This window comes from Chaetura pelagica, unplaced genomic scaffold, assembly GCF_000747805.2.
Source record: "Chaetura pelagica isolate M959 unplaced genomic scaffold, ChaPel_1.0 scaffold336, whole genome shotgun sequence".
NCBI classification, from domain to species: domain Eukaryota; kingdom Metazoa; phylum Chordata; class Aves; order Apodiformes; family Apodidae; genus Chaetura; species Chaetura pelagica.
In genome coordinates, this window is record NW_009953652.1 from 1,917,391 (window position 1) to 1,938,366 (window position 20,976).

The 20,976-nt window shown below is 37.0% G+C and overlaps 1 protein-coding gene across 1 annotated transcript in view; it reads left to right on the plus strand.

Annotated features, from left to right (window-relative positions):
- Positions 1-20,976, plus strand: part of MACROD2 (MACRO domain containing 2) — an 895,210-nt gene that overhangs the window by 544,343 nt on the left and 329,891 nt on the right. The gene's annotated exons all lie outside the window — the stretch shown is intronic.

Here is a 20,976-nt window from a genome sequence, read left to right on the forward strand (position 1 = left end):
AAAAAAATATAAAAACATAACAAACATGGGACAAACAAGTATGTTACTTAAAAAAAAAAAAAATATATATATATATATATATATAAATGAATATGGTATATTCAAATCTAAAAAATAGCAAGTTTTCAAAAATTGTCCTAACCCATAGTTTTGCATTAGTTTTGTTTGAAATTATTTTGACTTTTTAGAAAATTCCATGTCTAGTAAAGGCTGTAATGGAATTCCTGAGTTCATAAATAGTAGCGCAGCTAAGTGATCAGTTTTAGTAGTTCCTTGGCAGTATTGCATACCTAGAAAATGTGTACATTTCTAAATTACTTCAGTAGAAAGCTAGCTAGACTTAGCCACACTCTTTGAATGACTAACTTGTGCTGAGCAATTTTTGCTTGTTTTCTCATATACTATCAGAAATGACATTTTCTGGTTTTATGGAAAGTTATCAAAACTAATAGTTTTTCAGAAGAACTCTGCTGTTAAAGAATGTGATAAGATTTCCATGATCTTATCTATCTGTCTATCTATCTATCTATCTATCTATCTATCTATCTATCTATCTATCTATTTATTTTCCTGGACGATATTGCAGGATTAAAACTGCCTTTCTCTCTTTCATTCAGTCGTGACAATTGTAGCTCCAAATATGCTTTAGTTATCATTCTTGATATGTCTGCGTGGCTGTGGTGAAGGCAGAAAATGACAGCCAGTCAAAACGTTCATGTGATGCTGCAGTGTCTTTGTTCTTATTCCATTAGGAAGTTGAATCTCTGATTTGTAATTTGAAATTTGTGTGCTGTAAAATTGGAAGCAAGAAAATAATTTCTTGAGCAAACGAATAACATAACAGCACCTGTAGCAGGATGATGATTGCAAGCTGTTCCCCATGTTATCTTTAAAATGCTGATTTTTAGATATCCAGCAACACCTCAGTTCCCAAGGGATTTTTTTTTTTAATCAGATCCGTTGTTTATGTGAACGTTTCTAAGAGGACTTCTTTTGTTCCTAAGTGTTTTCTTGTGCATCCTGATACAAAATATCTTGGGGATATGTAATTGTAAGGAAAAAACTATTTAATATTGCAATTAAGTCCTTCAAAGTCAATATTAAAGATATGGACGATATGTTTTCTGAAAAGAAAGCTTTGTTTGATCAAATTTCTCTTGTGAAGGTAGCGATCCTTTTTAAGATTCACTTATAGAATTTGTGCTACTGGAAGATGGTAAAAGCATTTTAACAGGACTCTGTTTAGAATTTCATAGTCTTCTCTTGGAGACTAAGGAATTTAAAAGGAATTTAAATCTTTCCTCCTTAATTTAATTCATTTTTTTCCTTACTAATTTCTACTTTAATTTAGTGTCTCACTCATAATATTATTTATCTATTTTTTTCGCTCCTCAATGTATCCGAGGTATAGAATCCACTGAAGTGACCCAAAAGGTTTACAGTAGAGTGGCTTCAGGAGGAGAAAAAATAAATTAGTTTTACTGCTACCGCAGTAAGCACTCAGCATATTTGATGTGCCCTTAGCTCCTGGTTTGAGTTGGTAGCAAGAACATTTCCAGAGAAACATCCATGTTCTCACTGCCATTCTCTCCTGCTCACTTTGAACACATAATATCAGAATAAAAGCCATTAAGCTGGTAAGAACCTACTGCTGCCAGTTGTGCGCTGTGGGGTGAATTATTTTTCTATAGTTTTAGTTGTTTGTCCTGTGTAACCATTTTGGGTGTTTGGAATTTTTATGCAAGTAGAAGGGTTCCCTCCCCACTCCTTTTCATTTTTTCTTTTTAGTAGGCAGGATATGCACTGTTCTGCTGGGATGGCCACAGTGTTGGTGCTCAAAAACAGTGTTCTCCGGATCTTGATTTGCAAGTACGATATTTTGTAATCTGTACTTGGATCAAGAGACTGATACCAGGATATTATGCATTCCTCTTGAGACATTCTTAGGTATCACATTATTGTATGGGGTAGATCAATTTTGAGGTGGATTGAAGTTGCCTATTCCCTGTATGTCATTACTGTTAACTAAAATATCAGCTGGTATAGAAGCCCATTTCATTAATGGGAATTTGTTGTTGACTTCACTGGGATTTTATTTCAGTCCATATTAAGCTAAAAGTGCTTTTAAAGAGATCTGCAGCTGTCCTCTATATATCCCTTATTTTGGTTACAATTAATAAGCACAGTGTTAGGCAGGGTACTGAAGCACCTTGGAACTTAACACACTGTTTTTTGCTTCCTTTAGACCTGCAGTGACAATATAGAATAATAAACCTTTCCAAATTTGTATCAGTTTTTGTTGAGCCATCTGGCTTATCCTGTAAATAAAATATGTACCAATCAGGAAGGCATTTATCACCCTATCTAGTGTTGATGCTGTTAATTTGAAATTCTTGTAAATTTAGTAATGTTTTAATTCTTAGTCTCTTTATCAAATTGTACTATTCTTGTAGCAGGAGTGCCAGAAAGGTGTTACTGATTCAGAACAGAAATCAAGCTAACTGTCAATATCTGCTCTTGATGGGTGGCCAAGAGCTAATACTTGGAGAAATGTATGAGGAAAAGAGAAGCATGCAGTGATATTCATATTTTTTTTATCATTGTTTGCTTTTCTTAAACTCTTCTAAGCTGTGAGCTGATGTTTTTGCAGAATTACATCTAACTCCAGGCACTTGTTTCTGAGTTCTAATAGCTAAATTACAGCTTATCATTGTGTAAGTAAAGTCAGGAATGTTTTTTCAATGCATGTTAATTTACATTTGTCAACATACTATTTCATCTGCCATTTCATCACCTGAGCAGTCAATTATTGTGGCATCTTTCTGCAGCTGTTTGCAGTGGGACTTGTTTTTCAGCTGCCTTGAATAGCTTTGCCCGGGCACAAGTCCCTGCCAAAAGACGGGGTTGGTGGTGGGCGGACAGATGCTTTCTTTGTTGCTGCTGGCAGACCATGCTGAGCCTTAGAGGAATCAACAAAGAAAGGTGGTGGGATGGTGGTGTGACTGTCCTGAGACATTAATCTTAAAGTCTGTAACTCTTCAGAATATCTACATGAGGGCTGGATTGCATCTAGTGCTTAGAATGCAAGATGTTAGCACTTAGAGTGCTAAGAAATGCTTTTGAGCTCTGGTCAAACGTCCTTTGCTTGCTTTCATTTCTTGGCTTAAACTTTTGAAGTAGTTAATCAGAGCATTTTTATGGTGTTACAGAGGGCTTACTGGCTTTTCAGAGTGCTTGTCATTTGACATGCCCACCAGAATTGACTGTCCGCTTAGTCTCATTTCACTTTTATAGGAAAGGTGTTTAGGAATAGAAACAATACACCCTTACAGTTGCTGGGGTTATTTTTGTATGGGCTCACTCTTCTGATGTTAGATGCTTCTTTTGACAGGTCATAGTAAAAATCTTCCAGATTTTACAATTTAACAGTTCTTCCAGAAATTGTACTCCCAATTGCACTGCTGTTGGCTCTGAAAGTTCAGTATGCCTTTTCTGCTCTGAGCAATGTTCAGGCTGTTATTGTTGTCCATGCTCTTTTCATAAAAGATCCTTTGTCATTGGGTTGCAGAAAATGTTTCTCGACACATCTTTCCTCTGTGGCACTGGCTAAAGGCATCTTTGGTGAGCTGCTTATAGTAAACAGGGTGTGAATTTTGGTAGGAGGAAACTAAACTAAACTGCTGTCAGCTTTTTCAGACAGATGCTGGTGAGAGACACTGGGATGTTTGGCTCCCAGCAGGGAGTGCAAGTCAACAAATGAGTGCTGGTGTGAAGATAAGAACGGGGTTTCGCTTAACATTTACTTTTTTGTCTCTCATTAGTGTCTTAAGAACATTACTGCCAAAAGATTATTTGTCTCCTGAGAATAAATGCTACACATTTGTGGTGGTGGATTCTTGGAAAGAAATGGAATAACATGCCGTTTAGGCAGTCTCATTAATTCTTTTAGTATTTTTAATGAGGGGGTGCTGGGTGGGTTTTGTTTTTTTGTTTTTTGTTAAAAGAATATTAAATATGACCCTTTAGATGTTCTATATGTTTTGCTTAAGTATTCTGCCCAGATCTGGCTGTGTTTTGTTCAATGTGTGCTTGGGGAGAAGCAGCACTTTTTAAACTCCTTAGAGAACATACCTAATCTGATTAGGATTATGAGGATTATTTTTCTTTTTAATTATTTCATTACATGCCTTCCAATAAACTTTCTCCTAATGGTATATTTTACAGGAGGAGTTAGGAAAGTGTATGAATGGTGACAGGTCATTAAATACAAAGCAGTAAGAAAGGATGTGACTGAGACCTGGGGCTGTCTGTAACTGATGATGTCTTGCTGTTAAATAGCTAACTTTAAATAAAAAAATAAAACAACAAAGCCTTCTTCTCCATCTTCCCAGGCTAAGTGATGCTTCAAAACACTATCAAGGTGTTGTATAAGATTTTTTAAGTTGTTTAAAGAATTAGAAAGGTTTAAGAGTGTTTATTTGGGAGAAAAAACTTAATGAGTACTTTAGTCATGTAAGTGACTACCATGGGACATCTTACTTTCTCAATAATTATTATACTTTATTTCCTTTGACAATTTATCTTTTGCCAGAGAACACAATTTAAATGTCAGTTTAAAATATTGTTTTAATAATTTTCCTGTTTTTATTCCTGTTACTGGTAACTCTTAATAAAGATATTTACATTATTAAGAGTTACATTTGTTGATAATTAAATGCAAATTTCATAATCTTACCGCTTTTAATTTGTTCTGGAATGATGTGAGAGAATTTAGGAGGTTGGTGTAATGCTCATAGTCAAGGACACAGTTTTAAATCTGTCTGTATCTTAGAGATTTTGCAAAACTGGTGATTGGGTGGCTTTCTAAGATGCATATAAATCCTTGCTCACTGTCGGAAAGTGATAGACAGAAGGTTTTGAAGTAGAAACAGGTTGTGACAAAGCAGTTGGCAGGAATATTGGATTTTGGAAGATTCATTAAAATCTCAAAATCTGATCTCACAGGCAGGGAAAAGCTGTTCTTTATTTCTGAATGATTTTTGAAGGACGACAGAAAGATGCAGAAGTTGAACTGCCTTATTAATCACACTTTACTGCTGCTTTACCCACTGGAACTCGAATAGTCAGAGGGGTCTTGCTGGTTTTGTACTGCAGGCTCTCGTGTTGCTGAACTTGGCTGTTAACAGTTAACATTTTGGCCCAGCTGGAAGCTTTGGGAGTTTTAACTGCATCATGATTCCAGTGATGGATAGATTTGCAATTCTGTGTTGAAAGATTTGGGAGGGGGTAGGTTTATGCAAGCCTCGTTATTTTTTAAAATCAACTATTTTAAGTTCTAATTCAGTTTTTGGAAGGAAAAAATGGTGATGGAAAATGCCATTCTAGTCCATTGAGGTCTTGTACTGAAAAAATACAGGGAATGAAAGTGGCTGTCAAGAAGAGTAGGAAGATATAATGAAAATTCTACATAATGCTATTTCATGAATAGGCATCACAGAAAAAAATACTCTTCTCTACTAATATTGAGGAGGCCCATATGGATGTGTTTCTGTTTCATTCAGATGTGAAAGAGAAACAGTACTTCATACAGTTTCAGTTCAGAAAAGTCACCGGCTTTACTGTTCCTTGCCATTTTGAGGCAAACGTTGCAAATACAGCTTCAGAGATTTCTAATTCCTTAGTCTCTGAAAGAGACCCCCATCCCTGATTTACTCCCAGAAACATGTACATATTGTCTTGTGTTTAATATTAAGAAAATGTGAGCTTGATTGAAACAATTGGCAAGAAGGCTGTTAAGTCATGTACATTTATTTCCAAACTGTCCTGTGGTAGTGAGTTCCACAGAGCAATCTTATGTTATTGATAAGGGTGTGATACTATGAAAAAAAAAAAAATGAAAATAGAGTAATAATTTGCTTTCTCTGTATATTAACCACTCTCTTGTACTTCAGTCATCTTCCTTGTTATGCATATTCCTTCCGACATATGAGTACGCCTAATATTTAAATCCATTTAAGATGAGCCAGCTGGGACACCACAAGCAGTACAGAAGTGCCGTCTGGGCACTGGCACAGGCTGATTTGCTCTGCTTCATTGCACCTAACCCTGTGCAATGTAGATTCAGCCTCAGGTAAACAATTCCCATCTTTTCAGTCACTTTTCATGAGAGCTTTTCCAGGCAGTTCAGGAGTCCTTGAACCCTCTCTAATTCTACAAAATACTTTTGGTGGTACTTGGTGTGCTCATAACCTCTCAAATCATCCGTGCTGACACCTGTCTGCTGCATGCCCCAGTGTTTCCAGTATCTCAGACTACTTTCCTTATGGCAGTGATCCTAGTTACCATTTTTGCAATATCAAAATACATAGCAACTATTATGAAATATTTGTTTTCTTTAACTCTGGGTTACCTTGATTTTATTAATGTCAGTCCATGAACTTTAATCGAATGCTTTATGTGGTAATATTCTCAGATAGTTTATTCCTCTACTTTATTACCCTTCCTTAAGGCTAAATGTGCTTTCTTTCCTATTCTGCTGTATCAAAAAAATTGTTTGGAAAAGTGGGTGCTCTCTTTTGCTCAGAGGTCAATATGCACTCGCTTATGCAAAAAAATCTTCAGGGTAGGACTGGAAAAAAGGGGAAGGTCTTTATCAAGTTAGGAATGTTAGTGAGGTCCCTTATGCTTTAAAAATCACAGAACACATTAATTTATATTTAGACATGTTTTTAAAAGTGCTTAAAATGTAACGGTCATGTTTTGTACTGGGTTGAAGAAGTGCAGCAAGGGTAAGCAAGTAGATGGATGGTCCACCAACTTCCTTCTTTTGCATGTAGGCATTACAATATATTACCTCTTTCTCAGATAATACTGTGTTATTTTAGAGGTGTGATAGCACAGTTTAATGATCAGACAGCATTTTGTGTGGAGAGGTAGAGAATATTCATCTTGAGTTGTTTCAGTGTTCTAACCACTTTGAAAGTGGGGAAATTATGTTATTTACAATACTATAAGGTAATCCCATGACCAAACATATTTTATGGCTTTTTCTATTCAGAACCTTTCAAAAATATGAAGAACAATGTAAAATATTAATACATGGTTTGAAGGATTGTTTGTTCGAAGTTGCAGTGTTCTGTACGAATAGAGAGTTTGGAAGAATTACGCTTTTAATTATGATTTGTGGCCACTTAACAATATGAGAAACATAAGAGTTGCATCAGCATGATGTTATTGATGATATGTGTTAGGAATTGATCATTCTCTTCATTACTTATACCAACACTGTGCAGCTTAAGATGACAGGGTAGGGCAGAATGACTCGCTGCTGTAACATGGAAGGACTTCAGGAGATGCTGAGGTAATTCATAGGAATTCCAGAGGTGATTCTTTCTGAGAGTGGGCCAAGCCATGAAAGTTTCTGAAGGTGTTAATGGTTTCCTCTTTTAGGCCTGTTTTAGTATCTTTTTTTTCTCCTCTAAGCAGCCGATGACTGTTGGTAGGTTTAGCATGTAAACTAGCTATGCTGAAGCTGGGAGGAATTTTCTTACTATCTCGCAGTTTCATTTTGGATTTTCACAAAGGAAAATATCCTAGGCAATTTGCAGGAAGAAAACCAGTGAGAGCTGGAAAAAGCCACCTTTGTAAACACTGTGTCATTTAGGTCATGTTTTCCATGCTGATGTGAGACAATGATGGGGCAAGAGTAACAGGAACGTGAGGCAGAGGTACTGGCATGTGTCCTTGTTGTGTCCCTACACCCCTGCTCAAAGTCTTGCTTGAACCAAATTAAGTGCTTAAAGGGTTGCAGTGCTTTTGGGAAGGGAATGATGATTTAAACTCTTGGGGAAGCTCCCTCTAACATTTTGTACTCATTCATAAATAAATTATTAAATTCATAGTGGTTTGCTGTAGGCATAACTGGTAACTCTTCTATAGTGACACATTTGGACATGAACAACGTCATGTTGCTATTGTGTGTCTGAGTTTCACTCAAGTTGATGCATCTGGATGTACCATTGATAAATTCTTACTAGTCAGGTATGTTAATTTCTCCTCTATCTTTTGGAGGGGTTGAAGAGGATAAGAGAAAGCTCCTTCCTATGTAATTCATACAAATACAAACACAGTAAGCAACATAAAGTGATTAGAGACATAAAATTACACATTGTTCACCTGTAATATGGAAAACATGAATGTCTGCACTATGAAAGTTCCTCCTCTCAAAGGGTTAAAAGACAATAAAAACCTCCAAAGCCGCACTTCACCTCAAAGCCAAATTTCTGAATTGACAATGAAACTATAAAGAAACATGGGTGAGATCAAGGAAAAAAAAAAACAGATTATTGTGTGTTTTTTCTGCAGGTTCCTTGTGACATTTTTTTCCTGTGTTAAGTTGGGCACTGATTTTCAGTCAGTGACCCCTTGTTCACGTATAAGGAGTGGAGAAAATGAGACTGGAGATTTTAAGTAGCAGAAACCACCTTTGGTTATCATATTGTACCTACTTGGGCAGTACATCACTCTTGAGAAAAATCTCTTTAATTTGTTATCGTTCTTAAGAGTTTTGTACCTTCTCCATGAATAGTTTCAAAAAGCTTACTGAAATCAAAATACTGTTCGCTGGAAAACTTAATTACTTACTGCTTAAGAATACTTTCCAGAAAAATGTCAATTTTCAACTCCCAGCTGTTCTGGTACTGAAGAAGTTGAACAAAAGGATTTTTTTTAAATTGTATTTTTGTGAAGAATGTGTTTTGACTGTTCATGCAAAAATGGTTGAATCAGTTTCTTCAAAGTACCTGGAAAAATTCCACTTAGGACACAGCATGATAGGTGGAAATTTCAGACCATATTGAAACTCAAATGATCTTAAATAGAAGTGCTATTTTTTTAAATTATTTTTTTTTAGGCAGTCTTAAAGCTACTGCTCTGCATGCTCCTCTATCTACTATAAAAATTCGGAGAGAATTTGGTGCTATATTAATTTGTAAAGATCCATTTAGCAAGCATATAGATCTCTGAAGGGATTGTATTAAGCTAAGTAACTTGCTGTATGAGGGAATCAAACACTAAGTAAAACTCTTTTAGCTTAAATAAATGTGTAAAAATTAATAAGGGCAGTAGATGATGTAGAGTAAACTTTCAAACTCAGTTTTTAATCCTTTTTGCCCTTCTTCCTTTCTGCCAGTTGCAGACTGCTGTGAAACTGCCAGTATCTATCTAATAGAGTAGCTCTGTGGGCCATCCAGATTCTGCTTGTTCAACTTGTCTGAATTTTTACAGCCATTTCTGTAGCTGATATTTTCTGACTGTCTCCAATATGATTTAAGTGTCCTGTAATGAGTGAGTTTGACAGTATGAATGGATCCTCCATCTGAAAGCTGAATAGCTGAATAGTTCTTTGGTGCACACAGATGTTACTATAATCATTAGAAGACCAAAATACTCTTTTTTCCACTTCAGTCTGCAGGAGAGGTTCCCACTCTGGGGGAGTTTTATGTTTACCAAGATGAACCTACACCACTTATGCCCACCTTTATAGATAGGCCCACTTCAGTGAGTAACTCAGCCCTAATATACTTTGCTGCTGTTACCTGATGCATGATTAGAAAAGGGCCACCTTAGGAATAGGTTGTAGTGTTAACAACCTATTGATGTTCATGATTTAGTTTGAATCTCAGAAACATTATCTTGGGGGATCTGAAGTCACAGACAGGTCATTGCTTTGTCAGTTATGGTTGGACCATTTCTCTGCAAAGCTTCATGAAGCTTTTCTTCAGGGAAAAAAGTGAGGCTGACATTCTGTTGCAGACACATACTTCTAGTAGCAAGAGCTACAGACTCCAGCACTGCTACCTGGTGGTTTATGATATTAATATGTTTATGTCATGCATCACACTATTGTATCCCCGTGGTTTCAGTGCTGAACTATTACCTTATTATAGTTGTTTCTGCAAAATCCATATTGAATGAATTTGTTTAGTCAACCCACACAGCATTTGTATTTGTAGACTTGTCCTCACAAAGGCTTGTTTTCAGAATCTCAGAGACCAACTGTATTGGCAGTCGCAAAAATGCATTGCAGCTCTTCAGAACAGTGTTACCTGGCTGAGACTTCAGTAGACCAGTCTCTGCATAATTTGCAGATGCCTTGAGGTTGATGTCTAAGGTGGTCTTCCAGCCCACACCATTTAGCATCTTTTCTTTCATACTTTAACATCTTCCTAATCTTATTTCTCTTTGCAACAACCTTCAACACTGTAACACCTCAGAGCTTTTAAAAATTATTTTTATTATTAAAGTACAACTAGACCATCAGAGCTCAGTTGTTGTCCCTCCGTCTAGGTTCGGTACTGAGATAGGACTTCTCTTAACTGCATCAGACTTAATGTTCTTCCCTTCCTAGCCCTAACGATAGTGTGTCTGGGTGCTTCAGAGAGACACTTATAGTTAAGCTATATACTTATAGTATATACTGAAAAGGAAGCCTTTCCTAATGTTTTGGGAGATCAGGTTTGAGAGTATTGCTGTTTCTTTACTTTCTATTCTTAAATAGAGGAGCCAAAGGCATTTTCTTCAAAACTAATTTAATATATTTAATGTACAGAGAACTAGGCAGCTGATCTTTGAGAAACTCCTAACAAATCTACTCACAAAGTGTCTAAGCCTCTGCCAGTAATTTCTAGCTGTAAGGTTGGGATATTACTTCTTTTTTCCTCCAAGGTTGAAGGTTGGTTAATTAAAACACTTGGATAATGAAATGTTGTAAATAATTAAATTGCTCAAAAAGCCAGTTTTGTGAAGTATTTCTAGGTCTCAGCTTGAAATGAAACAACAATTGTTTTTCTGACCAGAGAAACCTTTTCCTCCCAAGAAAAGCTAGATGTAGGAATTCTGCTTTAGGCTAAGCAAGAGTCTCATAAATAGGATAGGCTCCTGAGCTGTGAAAAACACATACTTCCCTGGTGCTGCAGCTTTTCTCTAAACCTCAGGTGGTTGTGTCAGTCCCTCCCTCAGCTTCTCCTAATACCTACTGTTTTACTTATTTAAAGTAAAAGAATATTAGGAGGAATATTTGATATGAATATGGAGAGGTAGACTGTGAAGCAAAAGATTAGGGATTTTTTCATACATGGGAGACCCAGGTTCCATGTTAGTCAATCCACTCCTCTCTGAGCATATTGAGTCATCCATATAAACTGGAGCAGCTTCAACAGGACATGTTGAGTGACAGCCCCCCAACATCTCAATGTGCTCAGTAGAGAAGCAATCCTTATATACGTGGAAAAAGGAATTTAATTGAACTGCTTTCATCACCTTATGCTATATGTGCTCTTCTACCATACTGAGGGAACATTTACAAAGAGAACATGTAAGAAATTGCTATTGGTTCTCATCAGCTTTTAGAAGACGCTTCGTGTTATTTGATTTGTGTATCTAAAGATTCTAGTCAATTGTAGCAGAAAGCTTTGTCTGTGTCATAGAAAAAGACAAACGTGAGTTAGAAAGAGGTGTCAAAAAGGCCAGCTCTGGAATCAGCCTGCTTCAGTAAACTACCTGGTTTATCTGCTTTGTGCTGTCATTATGGCTTCATCTATGGCTGGAAAAAAACACCTATTTTTTTGGCAAACTTGGATATGATTGCTTGCTCCATGATGCCTTCTCTTTTTTTTAGTCTCAATACAGTCTAGTATACATACAGTTTTTTGTTAGATGTTGAGTTGCTTTTCATTTTGGGCTTAATTGAAGACTATTACATAATAAAGGCACCATTTTACTCCCTCCTTGAAAGTTACTTTTAAGATGCTAAAATGGAGGATTTACTGTCTCTCGTACTTGTTTAGAGTTTTCCTTTGGGGTGAAAAAAGGAGCTTTTTAAGAAGAAAATGTGTCTTTCATATTGTGAAGCAAATCAGCCTCTAAGGCATATTAATAAGTCTAATTACTAAAAATAGTGTAATACATGATTGTTTTACTAATTTGGGAGGAGCTGGTGTTTTATCTTGACTGGGATAAGCAGTTTTGAAGACATTTAAGGCAGCCTTTACTTCAGGGAAGGAATGAATCCAGTTTTCATTTATTCTTTCATTTGCTTTTGGTTCTGGGCAAATATTTTCAGATTATTGTCAAACAATTAAGGTACGATTCTGTTTTGGTTATCACAGAATATTAATTCCCTAAAATACTATTGTACACAAGTGAAGGTTATATAGGTTTGGGTAAAGGGCAGATGTCTTTCAGTGATGACTGGCATTTTTTTTATGATATACCCTAGAACCTTTGTTCTAATATTTTAAATCACGTGGAGAAATATTGAATCTAGGTTAGAGACGGGCAAATAGTTATGACCTTCATTTGAGGCATTAAACCTTTGTTTTGGAACAAAGATTTTGTTAGGCTGAAGTGCTATAGTTTGAATTTAAAATGACGGAAGCGCTGAAGTCAAGGATAAACTAAAGCAAGTACATTTATTTCCTCCCCTTGTGACTTAAGTCACATAATTGACACTCAAGATGATGATCCACAAACTTTCTGGAGGAAACGGCTACTTTCAGGGTCTCTGCATTTAAGGAAAAATACCATCGTTCTTCATTGTTGAATGTTTTAGAGCTGAGACATGGCAGTTTTATTGGTTGACGTGATTTGCTGGAGCAGCTGTAAGCTACTGGCTGTGCCTCACCAACCATCAGCTGGGAACCACCGACCCAGCACTTGAGAAGATTTGAGGACAGAGGAAGGTCTTACATGGCTTTCTTTAAAAATGGGAGATACAGCTAATACAGTGTGTATTCAATTCCTTCTCTCTGCCAGTGCCTCAGTTTCACTGGCTTTATTTGATCCACTTTTTTCTTTGTGAAATTACTTACCATAACTCAGAGATGGAATTAGTGGTTACACAGTTTTTTAGATCTCATATTTTATGCTCAAAGAAATAATTATTCCAATAGCTAAGAAATGCCTAGCGATTGCATGCCTGCAGTTAGCCTTTGACAAATGATATGCAACTATTTTTTCCTCTCAATTGGTTGTGCTTGGGCTGGCTGTTCCATTTGATGTGATTCTGTAGAGGCAACTTTGCTGATGTTTCTGCACCTATTTCAAAAGGCCAAGCATCTTTTTCTTTGTCTTCACTCACTGTATATCTTAGCTCCAGCCTTAACACCACAAATCAGATGCATAATTGTATCTCACTACTTAAATCATCAACCTTTGTTAACTACACAGGTGGTTGTTGGTTTGGTTTTTTTTCCATGATGAGACCTTTTATTATTAGCCATTATCTAATAAGACAAATCTTGACCGAGTAACCTGAAAAAGAGTTGAGCTAAAATTTGCATAAGCAGTACCCGTAAATTTAGCTGTGTGAGTGCAGCAGGTGAACGTGGATGCTTTTTAAAGCAGAACATTGCAGAAGTAAAATTGGTTCCAAATCTTTTTCATCTGTTTTGAGAATTTCTCTTCCAAGTTTGCTGTAACTTTTATTCAGTTCCTTTTCACTTGTGAAGCTCAAGATGAACCCAAAATTAGCGAAGGCTACATTTTCTTTTTTTCTTTAGACTTTTCAGGCTGAAAGGCTGTATCTGGATATCATTATGTATGAATATAAATGTTATATATAGCATGGATGAGATTGTACCTGATGGATTGATTTGGTTTTTTTAAAAAAAACCAGTGTTTTACTAATGTGCCATTCTGTCAAATGAAAGGTAACTAGTGAGGTATTGAAACACTGTAACATAAAAAAGAATATCCTGGTCTTGTAATAGATAAGGTAAGGAAATGTTTCAGTGTAATCTTGGAGCAAGTTTCTTACCTACCCATTTTTTGAGTTTACCTCCTGTGTCAAAGGGTGCACTTTGACATCATTCAGAAGGAAACAGAAATGGAATTAAACATTTGGAAGAAACTTCACAAGGTGAAGTTGACTTGGGTTCCTTTTCATGAAGCATTCAGGAGAAGTAATATTTTCTGGTTTTATGCATTCATCATTTACATAACATCAGCAGATTCCTTCTATGAGGCTAAAATATGTGAATGATTGCAGTATTGCTTATGGAGAGAAAGCTCGGCACTGGCCAGTCAGATAGGAATATTTATGCTCAATTCAGCTGAATTAGACTTTTATATTTCTTCCATGTTGGTATTAAGCTGTCTCATTGTTGTATACAATAGAATAGATTTAGTTGGAAAAAAGAAGTATTCAAAACTTATTTGGAAATGGTTGTTGGGGACACACAGATATTGTTCCTGCATAGTCGTGGCAGTTCCAGCCACAACCTACATACTCCCTCCCTAATTTTGGAGGCAGCTTTCTTAGTAAAGACTTTCCTCCAGGTTTTCAAAACTCTCAAACTCCCATCAAGTAATATCTAAGCAACATCTAAATAGTCTTGTAGAAGTGAAACATTTACCTTGGAGCTTGGCACGTGCTGTGCTACTTTTACTCCACTGCTATTTGTTTGACTGTTTGTGGTGGTGGTGATGTTGGAAGTAAAAGTATTGATATTTTTATGAATAGTGCCCTTTTCTTTGAAATAAGATTAGTAGATGTATGCATATTCTGTGTGTGAGTGAAGTGTTCATGGAAACAGGGAAAGAAAGATGCTGTTGAAATTTTACCTAGCAGACGTCATAGTGCCATATCATTGTTAGATTTAGTTATGCCTGTAATAGTGCCAATGAATTGCGTTTACACTTCATGCTTGTCATGTATACATTCCCCAATACTCCAGCCATGCTTGATGCAAGCACAGTTAGTTAACTTCTGTATAACTGTTAGTCAAACTGTTATAGATGCTACTATGTAGAGAAAGAAGCTTAAAAAGACAAAATAATGTACCTGGAATAAGGGATAAAAAAACTATGCATGAACATGGATGTATGTTGCATGTTTTATTCTACTGCTAGTGTATGTTAGTTTACCTTATATCACTATTAGAAAATAATTTTAGTCAAGGATCTAGTTGAAGATTTTCAAGTATGTTATATTCATAGAATCACAGAATGGTTTGAGTTGGAAGGGACCCTAAAGATCATCTACTTCCAGCCTCCCTGCATGGACAGAGACACCTCCCAGTAGACCAGGTTGCTCAAAGCCGTATCCAACCTGGCCTTGAACACTTCCAGGGATAGGGCTTCCACAACTTCTTGGACAACCTGTGCTATTGTCTCACCAGCCTCAGTGAAGAATTCCTTCCTAATATCTAACCTAAGTCTACCTTCTTCCAGTTTAAAGCTATTGCTCCTTGTCCTATCACTACCTGCCCTTGTAAAAAGTCCCTCCCCAGCTCTCCTTTAGCTCCTTCAGGTACTGGAAGGCTGCTATGAGGTCTCCCTGGAGCCTTCTCTTCTCCAGGCTGAACAACCCCAACTCTCTCAGCCTGTCTTCATAGGAGAAGTGCTATACCTCCCTGATCATCTTTGTGGCCCTCTTCTGAAGTCCATTGCAATTCTACCCTGGCTTTGTAACAAGTCAATAGCGCAGTGCTCTGAAGTTACTGCAAATCCTTCTTTTAATGTTTTTATGATCAACAGGGAATATGATGTTTTTCAGAAGTTCCCTGAAGGCAGTGAAAGTAATGCTGTCTTAGATGTTGCAGCTGAACATCCAGTTCTGCAGTGTTTCTTGCAGGGCTGTGGTCTTCTACAAGCTCTGTTATATAGTCCGTGGAGATCTAATGGTGCCTGCCCTTTTCTCATCCTAACCTTAGGCTGTGGAGTGAGATGGGAAGACAGCAGGGTGCATAACAGAGATAACTGGATTTGCTGAAATCTCAAAACGGATTTCAGCAAATCTGAGTTTTAATCTGTTGGAGTGTGGGAAGGAAATCTATACTTCAATTTTGGCTTGGTTGGTGGTTTGATGTTTTTATTATCTAAGCAGTTACTAGTTTCTTCTGTTCCTGTTGTCAGGCTTGCCTACATGTACATGGTAAAGCTGCAATAAGAGAACTGCTCCCACAGATGTGAATGGGTTTGTAGGGCACCCTCTCTCAGTGATAAATATGTGGCTTGTATCTTAATACATATTACCATGTTAAATGAATGTGAAGATCAGAACTCTGACTTCTGAATAGACTACCTCAAATACTTGTACAGAATTGGTAGGTTTCTGTGTTCCTTAGAGGCTTATGTTATGCTGTTATGAACCATTATGAAAGTGGAATTATTTTTCCACTTTACAACAATTTGCTATAGATTGTTATTGAGATCAAGGGCTTAAAAGTTTGAAAAAGATCTTCAGAGCTATTCAAACTATCTGTCTCTTTAAGGGACAGTTATTTTAAAAGCATTTATGTTAACTGTCACTAATGAAAATGGAGGGTTATTTAAAAAAAGGAATTCAGTGTCCAAAGTCAAAGTTGGGGAAAAGAATGTTTGTTGTTGAGATAGACATATGAAATAAGCAATAGTGAGTAAAAAAATCTTGCATTTCCCTTGTTCCTGAATACATTATAACTATAAGATTCATGGTATCATTCAGAAGCAGTTCTGGCACTTTTACTCAATTGATTAATTCACTGTTGTCTGTTTGTGCACTTGGACATGTACTAGAGTTGAGTGAGTATTCAAAATAAAATTGCTTTTTCTCTGTAAGGCAGTAGAAAATTGAGATGATTTTTCATACTAGAACATTTGTATGCTCCCCTGATAATAATATAGGGGGTTATGGATTACATAAAAACCTGATACCTTAGTACTCTCTTGCTTTTCTTTTCTAAAATGAGACAATGTGAGTTTTCTTTTTTGAAGTGGGGGTGACAATCACTTCAGTAAAGCATAGCAGAACTGTGCTGACCCAGCACAGTAGTGTGGTTCATTAACAGAAGCTCAAAGTGCTCCCATTTTTATATCAATTCTCAATAATATATTGGAATCTGTAAAAGCAGATAAGATTTATTATTTAATAATATGACCTTATCCTTTCCAGTGGCATATGAAACATGTTTGACAAAGCCTTGTTCAGTGTTGACTTTTTTCTGCATGCACAAAAAGCAAACTGAAGTTTTAACTGCATGGAGTAGCTTCTTGATATAAAGAATCATTGCCAGGGGGCAGAAGGGGGAGGAAGAGTTGTTTCTGTGTTCTTGGGGTTTTTCCACATGAAATCTGCCTACATTTTTAATTAAAGTTAGTTATTAATGAGCCACATGCAGACTAAAATTAATGTGATCTTTGTAGACTGGAGTGCAGTGATCTCCCACTCTATAATTAATGACTGTTTTTCACATAATCACAGAGTAGCTGAGGTTGAGCAAGACCTCTGGAGATAATTTTTGTCCAACCCTGCTCAAAATACAGCCACCTAGAGCAGGTTACCCAGGACAATCTCCAGTTGTGGTTTGAATATGTCCAAAAATGGAGACCTACAACCTTGCTGGTGTGGTGTTTGTTCTGGTGTTTGACCACCCTCATAGTAAGTGAATGTAATTATAGCAGATAACCAGTGAATTTTTATGCAAAGTTTATGGTTTTTGAAATAGTTAATTTAGGGTGGGAAGAAAATGTACACATTATAAAAATCAGGAGTTTATAAATAAATCTTCAGAGGTCTATAACATTTCCACTGTGGTCATTTATGTTACCTCCAACTAAAATCTGTGAAAAGCCTGTCAGCTTAGGTGGATGCTTGGGTGAGACTAGAAGTCTTGAGCGTGTGGAGATAACTGAGTCACTCTTGTCCTTTTGAAACATGAAGTAGGATACCAACTTCAGCAAGGTATCATTTAATTTAGATTTATTTATTTTTTTCCTCTCCACTGATAAAACTGATTAATTTTATCAAATTTGCATTTTCAAAATAAATCATCAGAACAGCTCTTTTGAAAAAAATTCCTTTGGGATGAGGTCTGTCTTTTCAAGTCTATGTCAGTGTGTTACAGATACTGTTTTGGACAGAATGATCATAAGTGATTTTGTTATGGAAGGAGTTAACTGATTTCTGATGCAAGGCTTACAAGGGCTGCAGACTACCAGGAGTAATTTCTGTTTATTAGAATGAATCCTCGAGGTCATTCTCAGCATATCAAAGCAGAGATCTTAATTAGGATAAGTTCCAGGTCTTAAAGAAATTGATTGTGATAGCTTAGGAAATTTTAAAAGATCAGAAGAGTGTGTTGTACTTAGCTTGTCAGTCCTGGAATTTTTGATTGAATTATAAGAGTTTTAATAGCCTTGTTGTTTTTGTTGTTGGTGGTGGGTTTTTTGTGGGCAAAAGAGACAATTTTGTTATGCATTGGTTAAAGAATTATGGTTTGGTTTTTTTTTTGTTTGCTTTTTTTTTAGGCTTAATCTGTTGAAGTCAGTGAGAGAAGTACACATTATTAAAATAACTCCTGCATTCCTCCGAAAGGCTTTCCAGTTACTGTGGAGCTAAAAATCCACACATACATGGATTTTCTGTATAGGTATTTATATATAGACAGATCTACATTTATTGTAAGGTTATAGTGAGACTTGTGCAATGTACAGACATAACCTAGTTTGGTTTTCTGCTTTACATTTAAAAATATTGTGTATAATTATTTTGCCAGTTTGCTCCCATTTTGTTTAGCCTAATTTTGATCCTTCAAGAGAGGAAGAAAGGGGATCAGGCTGTCAAAATGATATGCAGTACTGCCAGTTTTTCCACAAACTTTAGGGTGGTTGTTAGTCCTTGACTACAAGAAACTAAATCTTATTTTCATCAGAAGAGAAAATGAATTCAGGAATGTCAGCCTGGGCCCAAGCTGGCATTTGTCGATGTGGCAGAACCACCACCTAGTTTGACACTTTTTACTTACCTGATTTGAGAGCCATTTAGAACTGAAATAATAGGTGTGCTTTAAATCAAGATTTATATGTACAAGCAAGGCTGTACAAAGAGTTGGCCCATAGCTGCTGGCGCTTTGCCTGGGGCTGTGTAGGAAGTGCCCTTTCAGATCAAAGACAGAGTCCATCTAACTCAAAGTTTGCTGTCTGGCAGCTTCTTCAGAAGAGCAAGGAAAAAAGCCTGTGGCACACAGTTAAGTGATACTGTGCCTGTTACCTACTGCTAATCCCTTATTAGCAGAGGCCAGCTTCAACTCTCATGCAAGAAGACATTGCATCTCTTCAGGAGTGCCTATAATACCAGATATCTTGTGTTCAAATTTATTATTTGATATTTTTGTATGCAGTTTATCTGTTATTTTTGGTCTCTTTCTCTTGCAGTTAGTTCCGTACTGAATTTTCTGTTACATAAGACAACAAACAAGCAGCAATTCCTTTGACATTTTCAACTGTTTTTCAATTTCATTCACTGCCACTTGGATCTCTGGGAGGGACTAGACATTCCTAGTACATCTTTCCTATGTAGTGTATGCAATTGTCGTCTTGTGGTTTGTGTGCTTTCATCTTTCTCTGTGCCTCCTGTGCTGTCCCACAGCACAGCAACCAGCAAGGGCTCCTACCAGATCGGAACAGTGGAAACGATTGCTGCTCTGGCATGCAACTTAGGTCATGTGTGAGAGTCCAGACCAACATCAGGAGTCACTTGCAGGCAGATCTTCAAGGCAAGAAAATGCTTGTGCTCTTTTCAGTTCTATTAGAAGAGACCATTCTGCCTGTTCCCTGTGTCATTTTCTGTTGTGTGTGCTGGTTTTGAGATACAAGGCATGCAAACTGCAAGGTACTGCTTCCCATCTAGAGGCACGGGACAACGGTATCACGTGTTTTCTCCTTAAAGAACACGTGTGGACCTAATTTGTGGATTTTTCTTTTAAGTGATTATCTTTCTCATCAGTAATGTATTACAAATGATTGCTTACTGGCAAGAGAAAATGAAGTTGAGGAGTGTAGAGTTTCTGTTACTGTTATGAAAGTACAGTCATTTGGTATAATTATTTTATCCTATAAAGCACCTATGTTGTCTAGCTTCACTGTTGCTTTCTCATAGTTTCGTTTGATTTATGGTACATATTGAGCCCCATTGGAATTCTGCTGTACATTAGGATGAATATAAGTTGTTGGCTTTTTTTGTTTGTTTTGAACTAGACAATCCTGCTTACCATAACTTGCCACTATTAAATTCTGCAATATCCTCTTTGTGTATTTTCCAAGAGTCAAGCCTATGGTGGCCAGCTACATTTTGTTCTCATGAAAGGTGTTAGAATGATGAAAGAGCCTGTTCTGGAGCTCAACTGCCCTGAGTGTGTCTCAGCACATAGTTGCATAATGCTTCTTCAGGCCTTTCTCCTCCTCTATAAAAAATGGAGGGGAAATGACAGTATACTGAAGTTTATTGAGAGCTTTTTTACAACTGTTTATGTCCTGCCTGCACTGCGTCTGAGTGGCCATGCAATAAGGCTAAAAGGGTAACATGGAAAACTTGAAAGCATTAAAAATAATTAGAGGGGAAAAGTCTGGCATCTGGTGCAGAAGAGAAGGACAGACTTAACAGATACATTTCCAGCTTCCTAATCAGCAGTAACAGCATGTTGCTGCTGAGCCAGCTTGGTTCTTTATTATTTGCGGCTTATAAGTTATTTTAAAAGATCTTCATAGTCCCATTTCATTTCTGTCTTTTCTATAACCACTTTTCCTCCACCGCTTCATTTTCAGCTCTGGCATTTCAATTGCATGGCACACCGAGAACTGCTCCTAGTTGCTGTTTTATGATGGAGTACAATGATGCTCGGTAGCAAAAGCACATTGTGTGTAGATCTTAGGTGATAAATTTTGTCTCACACATTGGTTTTGAATATGTTGGTTTTAAGAATGAATGGAGAGCGAGTGAGCTGAATACGGCATTAGAGGATGTAGCAGCTCAGCCAAATCTATTACTGACTTTACTAAGTGACAGAGGCAACACCGAGGCAATCAGAGCAACTGTCTGCTGTGCCTGCCAAGTACCTGTGAGTTATATTACATGCCAAAAATACTTTCCCCAGCTTGCCGTGTGTTTGCTGCAACGACTTGAGTCAAATGCGGGTGCTAGAGCAAAATCCAGGAGGG